This window comes from Herpailurus yagouaroundi, unplaced genomic scaffold (genome assembly GCF_014898765.1).
Source record: "Herpailurus yagouaroundi ecotype Mexico unplaced genomic scaffold, PumYag 165, whole genome shotgun sequence".
In the NCBI taxonomy this organism is placed as follows: domain Eukaryota; kingdom Metazoa; phylum Chordata; class Mammalia; order Carnivora; family Felidae; genus Herpailurus; species Herpailurus yagouaroundi.
The window spans coordinates 22,325,549-22,334,149 of record NW_024412406.1 but is presented as its reverse complement, the minus strand read 5'-3'; the positions used below and the strand labels follow the sequence as shown (position 1 = coordinate 22,334,149).

Below are 8,601 nucleotides of genomic sequence, written 5' to 3'. Positions count from 1 at the left end.
AAGAGTATGGCATGCTGACTTGGGTCGTTCTTTCGTAGTTTAATAATTTCAGATCAATCCATGTTCATGGGCTCAACCCCACGAAGAAATGGCCTCACGGGATGGCCGTAGCTCTCTGGGCAGGCCAGCCTTGGCCTCCACTTGGACTTGGACTTCACGTGGTGTGCTTACATTAGGGTTGTGCATTCGCTTTCGAACAGCCTGATCATCAACCCCGACAAGAAGAGTTGGGGCAAGGGTAACAGGGGAAGAGGTGATCACTTCTCCTGTCCTTTAGCACCAAACACATAAAAAGAAAAAAAGAATCGATGCTTGCCTAAAAGATGGATTTAAAAATGTTTTGGTTTTGAACAGCAAAGGCAGAGAGACAAAAAGACTCTTACCCTCGAAACACAAACGTATCTACTTAAAAAAAGAGAGAGAGATGGACGAGACTAGATCTTAAAAAGTCACTGAAACTTCAGTAAAATATCCTTGTGTTTGGGAGTGACAGAGATCGCCGTCCTTTGTGGTTAGATTGCTTCAAACATTTCAAAAGAACAATACTCGAAAATTCAAAATCACTGAGTGAGTTTTAAAACAATGGTTTGAATTAAAGCAATGAATACATAACCAAACAACAGGATCAAGGAAGTCTTAAAAAACATGCAAAGAACTGAATATGAGATTCCACAATTAGCTGCTTATTGTTCCCTGGAATGAGATGAATCATTTCCAAAGTAATCACTTGTTTCACTGAGTGGGACTGCGTTTCTTTGTTTTAAAACTGGTGTGTGCGTGTCCAGACAAGGCCGTCATTTCTTATAAACGAGGCATGCTATTGTCACATGTTTGATCAAAATTCTTTCTTTCTTTTTTTTTTTTTAATGCTCCTTTATCTGGTTCCCTTTCTAGTCAAGCTTGTCTATTTCCCTCAAAACATTGAACTGTCACATATTAAGTCTTGTCCCTCCAGACCCTTTAATGTAATCACTGGATTCTGGCACTCACCACCTTGGGATCTTGCCGAAGCTGCTGAGGATGCTGAGCCTCAAATTCCTCATCTGTTAGAGGGCCAGGCATTCATTCATTCGTTTCTTTAAAAATTACAGAATGTTGGGGCACCTGAATTGCTCAGTGGGTTGAGCGTCCAACTCTTGATTTTGGCTCGGGTCACAATCCCAGGGTTGTGGGGTCGAGCCCGTGTCGGGCCCCACAGTGAACGTGGAGCCTGTTTAAGATTCTCTCCCCATCTCTCTCTCTCTCTCTAAAAACAAAAAAGTTTAAAAAATTAAAAAAAAAAACCCAAATTACAGAATGTCTACACTGGGCACACAAAGATAAATAAGGTATGTCTTATATTGTTCTTAACTTCTACTGCAGTGGAGAAAGGCACGTGTAAATGCGGCAAGTGCCTTAAAGTCTTGTAAGGACCTCCTACATGGTTTTACGTGGGGACGAGAGGAGCAGGGAACATCAGAGAATGTCGAGAGAGGACAGTGAATGATGTGTGTGAAAGTCCTTGGCCGATAATAATAGCAAACGATCACGTAGCTCTTAGCATTGTTCGGCATTGGGCTGGGCACTTGAACATTTGATCTCATCTCAACCTACCTCTTTGGTCCTTACTACTATTATTCCTAAATTGTTGAGGAAATTGGGGCTGACAGAGACGAAGCAACTTGCCCAGGGTCATACACTCCAAATGACAACTTCAAGATTCTACCCCAGGCGACAGAACCCCAGAGCGCATTGTCGTCCCCTTTCTTTGCTTGGGTGTTGCAAAGGCTGGATCCCTGTCTGCCTGCTGGTGGCAGCTGCACCCACAGTCGTGACAGGGTCTGGTGCTGGGGTGAGGGCTACTGGGGGGAGGGAGGGGGATGGGGAATGCAGTGAGTCTTCCAGACTGAGGAGTCAGGTTTTACCCATAAGGGGTTACTCAAAACTAAAACTAAAAACATTACGTAAATTCGGTTCCTCATTTTGGTTTGTCTCTTCCCGATGATATTTCTTTTCTTACTGGGTTCAAACTGACTGCAAAAGACATTGGTGATTTTCACCACCCTCCCCCCACCACCCTTTAAGACCCAAGATTAAAGGAACCGTGTGTCACATGATAGAGGCAGATGACTCTTATTCTTGGGAGAGTTGAAATCAACAGGCGACAAACTTTCAGCTTTTGTTTAAATTCAGTCCAAAGGGATTTTCTAATCTAAAGAACTCCCATTGTTTTATTTCAGGGTCAGAATAATTTCCTACTGAGCACACAGGGAGGTTTTCTGTGAGGGGAATTTAAGAAACAGATATGCAAATATGCTGGGGAGATTAATAGGAAGACACAGCTAGAAGACCCACAAAATGAAATACTATGACAGATAATATATTTTAGTTTGATTTTCAACAACATTATATAAATGCTCTTAATTAATATTAAAACAACAATTAATGAGAAATAGCCCCATTGGTTTGATAAATGGAGTAGTCTTTTTCAAGGACATTTTTTTTTTTTTTTTCTGATTCCAGATGTAATATAGTTTACTGTGGAAGATTTGGAGGTGAAAGATAAGCATACAAAGAAATGGAAATCACCTTGATATGGAAGCTCTAGAAGCTATCCTCAGGGGCCCGCTGTGAACTTTGTGGAGGTCTGTCCTGCCGGGCTTGCTGGCCCTATGGCGCGTTTGCCTTTTTCTGTCGTTTTGTGCACACGTGCATTACCTTGGACGTAATAGGTGGTCAATGTCTTTGCTATTTTTGCAACTTGAATTATTACTTACATTATTGTTTCACAAAGGCGGAGTCGTAAAATGCCTCAGTTTTGTATGCGGTGGAACTGATGGTATTAAAGAAATGTTAAAATCATCTGGGGCACCTGGCTGGCTCAGTCGGTAGAGTATGCCACTCTTGATCTCAGGGTTGTGAGTTCAAGCCCCATGTTGGGTGTGGAACCTACTTTAAAAAAAAAAAAAAAGAAATATTTAAATAATCCAATAAGTTGTATTAATCAGGGTTCTTTGTATTGCAAGAACCAGAAACTCCCACTCATTTAATTTGAAGTCTAGGGAAAGGCTTACTTATTTGCATGGCCAAATCCAGGGATCAAACAATATTGTCATCTTTTCTCTTTTCCTCTCATTTTTCACCTCAGCCTTGTTTCTGTGTCTTTTCTTTGCATACTGGATTTATTCTCTTCCTCCTGCTTCGTACAGCCTTTCTTGAAATTGCTGAAAAGTCTTGGGTTGACATTCCCACCATTCATAATCCAAAGAGGAGAAAGGCTCTCTTTCCTTCTGAGTCCAACTAGTAGCATGAGAACTCTGACGGGACCCACTGGGGTCATCTGTGTATCCTGAACCAATCACTGGGTCCCTGGGTTTGGTTTGGTGGCTGGCCTGGGATCTCTTTCCCTCCTGTATGCTGCCAGTGGGGCTGTGGGTGGGCTTAAAATGAGCATGGCATCCTCACCACTGTACAGAAGTGCAGGAATGGGGGAAGGAGCTTCTGAAAAGAGACAAACAAAAAGAGGAAAGTTGCTAAATGCCCTGGGCAAATAAAACTTCAGCAACCAGTCACCTCTCTCCATTTTTAAAAAAAAAAATACTGTTTCAGGGGCACCTGGGCGGCTCAGTCGGTTGAGAGTCTGACTCTTGATTTCTCGATGCTTGAGTGAGTAACTTCCTTTTTTTTTTTAATGTTTATTTATTTTTGAGGGACAGAGCATGAGTGGGGGAGGGGTAGAGAGAAAGGGAGACACAGAATCCGAAGCAGGCTCCAGGCTCTGAGCTGTCAGCACAGAGCCCGACGCGGGGCTTGAACTCACGAGCCGTGAGCTCATGACCCCAGCCGAAGTCGGACACCCAACCAACTGAGCCCCCCAGATGCCCCAAGTAGTTTCCTTTTTATTTCATTAGATACTGCCCAGCCTTTTCCAGGATGATGTTCAGCAAGCCCTACTTCTTTATCAAGAAGATCCCATTTCTCCGGCGCATCAAGTTTCTGTTAGAATGCCATCCTTCAGCTGATGCATTTGTTGCAAGGCAAGCCACAGAGAGACGGAGGAGTTCGTAGCTATATGGCACTGTATAGCTCGTAACCCTTGGCTGCTTTAGCCTACACAGTGTAACAGGGATTTACCATGTGATCTGTCTTGGAAAATAGGAAGCAGAATCGAAACTCTCCCTGTGGATGAGTGAAGTTTGGCCATTTAAGTTGTGTGACAATTACAGAACGTTGATATGGTCTCCTGCTCTACAGTTACTGAGTGGAGGGAAAAATGTTTTTGGTGTTCTTTGTCCTTCCCTTGCAGGGACCCTGACATTTACAAGTTGGTTAAAGCTGTGGTTACTGCTTCCCCCTTTAACTCTGTCTCTTCTTAACATGTAAGCAAGTTGGAGTCTCTATCAGTAAATGATCTTAGGTAGAAAGCATGGATAAAGATGTCCAATATTACTTAAGGGTACAAGAAACATTAACACTCAGAGAAATAGATGTTCAAATATAAGAAGAGAATGGGGTTTATTTTTGTTCCAGCTAGTAGAAAATAGCTTTTTGGATCACTCCTGGTGATAGCAGTGGGGATTCATATCAAAAATCTTCCCTTTCCTCCTGTATCAGTTATCTATGGCTGTGTAACAAACCATTCCCAAACTTGATGATGTCTAACAACTACAATCACATTATAATCCATCACTAGTTCCAAAGGTTGGGAGTTCAGGAAGCCTCAGCTAGGCTGATTGCCTCTGGGCCTACCAAATGGTTGTCATCAGACCGTAGCTGATCCGGGACAGTGGAAGGTTGGAGAGTGGGGCCTGTACTGATATCCCTATCTCCCTACGTCCGGTCTCAGAGCCTCTGCTGTGGTCTCCAGGCTGGCTTGGCCTTCTTCACAGAATAGTGGTCTCTAGGTGGTAGAACTTGGTACACAGAGACTTTAGGTTTCAGTGTGCACACTGCAGAGAACCCAGGTAAAAACCTCTTGGCGCCCATGACACAGACTTAGAAGTCCTGTAGAGCCATTTCTGTCAAACTCTGTGGGTCAGCCAGGCACTAAGGCTGGTCCAGGTTCAAGGAGAGTGGATACAGACTGACGCCTCTCGATGATAGGAATGTCAAACAACTTGCAGGCATATTTTTAAAGTATCACACTTCTCCAAGACAATGTTAATCTATCCTTTGGATTTGACTTTAAGTGCATGCTTTTAAAAAATTGTCCTGATGGGCCATTGGCTTAAAGAATTAAAAGGGACATATATATTGTAAAGTTCCACAGTAGATCAGTATATTCTGTGACATAGCGTGAATAATATGGAGGCTTTGTGCATATCAGATCGGCCCAATTCATGCCAAGCATTCTACAGACAGTTAATAAAGAGTAACAGAATGAATGAATGAATATATAATGAATTAGTTCACATATCTGTCATCAATCAAAAGAGCTCTTAAGCCAAATAGATTTGAAGCCAACAGAATGAATTATAACTTGGCATCTTGAGTGAGGAAATATGTTTCTAAAATATAATTAGTTTAGCATTTGTTTTGCTTTGTTTCATTCTATTTGTACATACGATTTCGTTAAAAGGCAGTCACATATATTCAAATAACTGCCTGATTGGGTGACAGAAGGCAGAGGTAGAGAACATTTTCTGAACAGTATTAGGAGGCTCCAGGTCAAGAGCCTGAAAATGTAGAGGCCACAGTGTCCCCAGTGCCCTTCAGCCGCTGAGGGAAGGAACATTGGAATTCTCTCCAAAGACTGGAAGGTAGTTTCTGTGGGGCTCCTCAGAGGCTCACGCAGGTCCTTCTCCTTTCTCTGGAAAATCAGTGCCAGGGAAGAAGCTTACGATGTTTCTAAAATTTCAGATACGGTACATCAAATCATAACAATTTCACTCCTCATACAGTTAGAAAGTCCCATTTTAGACCTGACTGTCCCGGGTCCTTTTCTACTTCCAGATTAGCTCTGGATGCGCCCACCTGCACACTCAGGGATAGGTCTATATAAGGCTCGTGTGCCCAGAGCTTGGGCCAGAGCCCCCCCCCCCCCCCAGTGGCTACTTAGCACCTTATGCCCCCTCTGATGGCCCCACGTTGTCCTCTGGCTTCGGTGGGGTGTGCTGTTCCCGTCACAGGGGATTGGCTATCACCATCACAACAGCGTGTGTACAATTCGACAGCAGGGATCTGGGACCCGAGTGTGTTTGCCTTTTAGGAAGTTCGTTCTGGTAGCAGTCGGGGAGAGTGATCCAGGATGGGGAGGAGACGGCTGACAGCAGCAGCAGCCATGAGGCGGCTGCGACGGTCCAGGAGGTGGGTGACGCAGGCGTGGATTAAGGCAGCGGTTACACAGGTGAAAACTGGCGAACACCAAGAGAGGTGTGCAGAAGTGTGGGGTAAATGCATCCGCTGCTTGGGGTTGAGGGGCGGTATTGGCCCGGGAACACACTGTGGTTGAACCTGGCTGACAGGGTAGAGCACAGTGTGACTTTCACAAGGAATAGGAAGGAAGGAACTTTGGCTGGGAGGTGATGGGAATAAGGGGCTGAGGGAAAGGGGCGCTTGGTTATGGGAGTGTGAGCACCGAGCCTTTGTTACTGGGAAAGAGGAAATTTGGGTTAGCAAAGGGCATTTACTTGATGCAGAGAACTTCCTTATCTCTGGGCCTGCACAGATTGTTTTTTAACCATCACTGTTCGCAGAACAAGACTTAAGCGAGTTTTACCTTTTAGAATCCACACACATTTTTTTTTCCTTTTTAAATAAAGATCCTCATCAAAGGAATGAATGGGTACGAGAACAAGGAGAGAGCGCGGGTTCTGGGAACGGATTTCTGCTGGTGGACCACACTTATTCTCAGCCTGGAAAAATGTGAGTGAATATGGATGGCCTGGTGGTTTTGAAACCTGCATAAACGTCATTGGTAGGCAATTTCCTGAAGGTCTTGTCTCTTAACAAGGGGCTCTTCCCCCTAAAACTCCAGGGGGCATTTGAGCGTGAGAAGGGGTAATCTGATTGAGGCAGTGACTGGGTGGGGGTGTCTCTGGCACGTCTCCGGCCGAGGTCACGAGCGCTGAACGATCTGCTGTATCTTGACGCTCATGCAAAAAAGAATCGTACTGCCCGCAAAATAGCACCTGCACTGAGTGACAGGGAGGCTCGAGCTGTCAAAGTGCATTCATCTTTATGATGTTGTCATTCACTGACTTTCAGTGACACAGAGATTTATTTTGTTCTTTTTTTGGGGGGGGGGGGGAGTAAAACAAGGTGTGAGGAAACGGCCCTAACCTCCCTCTGTCTTCTTGCCTGGGGTCCTTTGGAAAGAGACCTCTCTGGGAGGGGTTGCTGGCGGTGATGGAAAGTGACACTGGAGGTGGGAGTACGGGGAGCCTGCAGCCCGAGACTCAGGACTGTTCTCCTCAGGCCAGGCCTGGAAAGGCGTGCTGGAAAGCTCCAGAAGTTGGAGAATCACAGTCCTGAAACAACTTGGGCCCAGGAGGGGTGCCGAGGCCGGCCACAGTGGGCGGGGTTTTTGGCTTTTGCAGACACCTGCCCCCAAGCAGCAGGTGCCCCAGTTTTCACACAAAGGAAATGAGAACCCCTGTCTATGTCCTTCCTTCCATCAGAGACATCAGCGTCTTGTAGCACTTGTCCTTCTGTGTTGCAAAGCTCAGGCCTATTTGTCATTCTTTATCAGAGGAACAACTCATGCCCTGGGCTTACTTAGTAATGGGGCCTCCGCGCCTGACTGGGGGCCGTCCTGGGACTAGAAGCTGCTCAGCCAGCCCGAAGCCTCGGATGCCCCGAGGACAGACTGTGTGGCTGGGTTAGCTGCCGAGTGACAGAGGGCTGCGGTGTCCCCTACTGGAACATGATGCCTGACTCCCACAAGTAAAATGATGTGGGAGCGGGTGGCTGAGAACGCACACACAGTGCCATCAGCGTGAGGTGACGCAGGCCATTTGGTTTCACCTAACAGGGTGATGTACCATCCTGCGGCTGTTGTTAGCCAGGCCTGAGATGAAGCTTTCGTGGGGAGGGCCTCATGCAGGACTGGCCTTCCTTCTTGCAAAGGCCCGAGTGACATCTGTCTTTCAATGAGAAGCATTAAGGAATTGGAGAACTGCCCACGTCGGAGTCCAGCAAGAACTCGTGTACTTCTGTTGCCCGGCGGGTGAGTTCCACTCGCCCAGAGGTTAGAGTGTTTATTAATGTCTGGAGCATGAGCCAAGGCCCAGATGCTGTGCTTGGTTCCGGGGACGCTGAGAGATACTGCTCTCAGGGAGCTCTCAGCCCATAGGGAAGGTAGACAAGAAAGCAAATAATTTCAGCGGAGTCAAGTACATGGCCATTGTGAGACAGATGCCAAAGGATATGGAGGGGGCACAAAGGAAGGACTCATCAGCAGGTACAGGAGGGCACAGGAGCTAGGGCCAGGGAAGTCTCAGAAGACACGAGTGGCCGAGTTGGGGCTTGAAGAATGAGTATAAATCAGCCGAGGGGCCAGTAGGGCATAGACGTCCAGGCAGAAGGCAAGGCAAATACAAAGGCATGACCGTATAGAATAACGGAGGTTTCGTGAAGTTGCAAGTAGTTCTTTTTTTTTTTTTTTAATTTTTTTTTCCAACG

At 45.9% G+C, this 8,601-nt stretch overlaps 1 long non-coding RNA gene across 1 annotated transcript in view; it reads right to left on the bottom strand.

Moving 5' to 3' along the window:
• Positions 1 to 2,338: 2,338 nt before the first annotated feature.
• LOC121038218 (uncharacterized) overlaps positions 2,339 to 8,601 on the bottom strand; it is a 10,018-nt gene continuing 3,755 nt past the window's right edge. The window contains exon 2 of the long non-coding RNA XR_005794236.1: positions 2,339 to 3,480. This is a non-coding gene — a long non-coding RNA (uncharacterized LOC121038218). The remainder of the gene's footprint in view (positions 3,481 to 8,601) is intronic.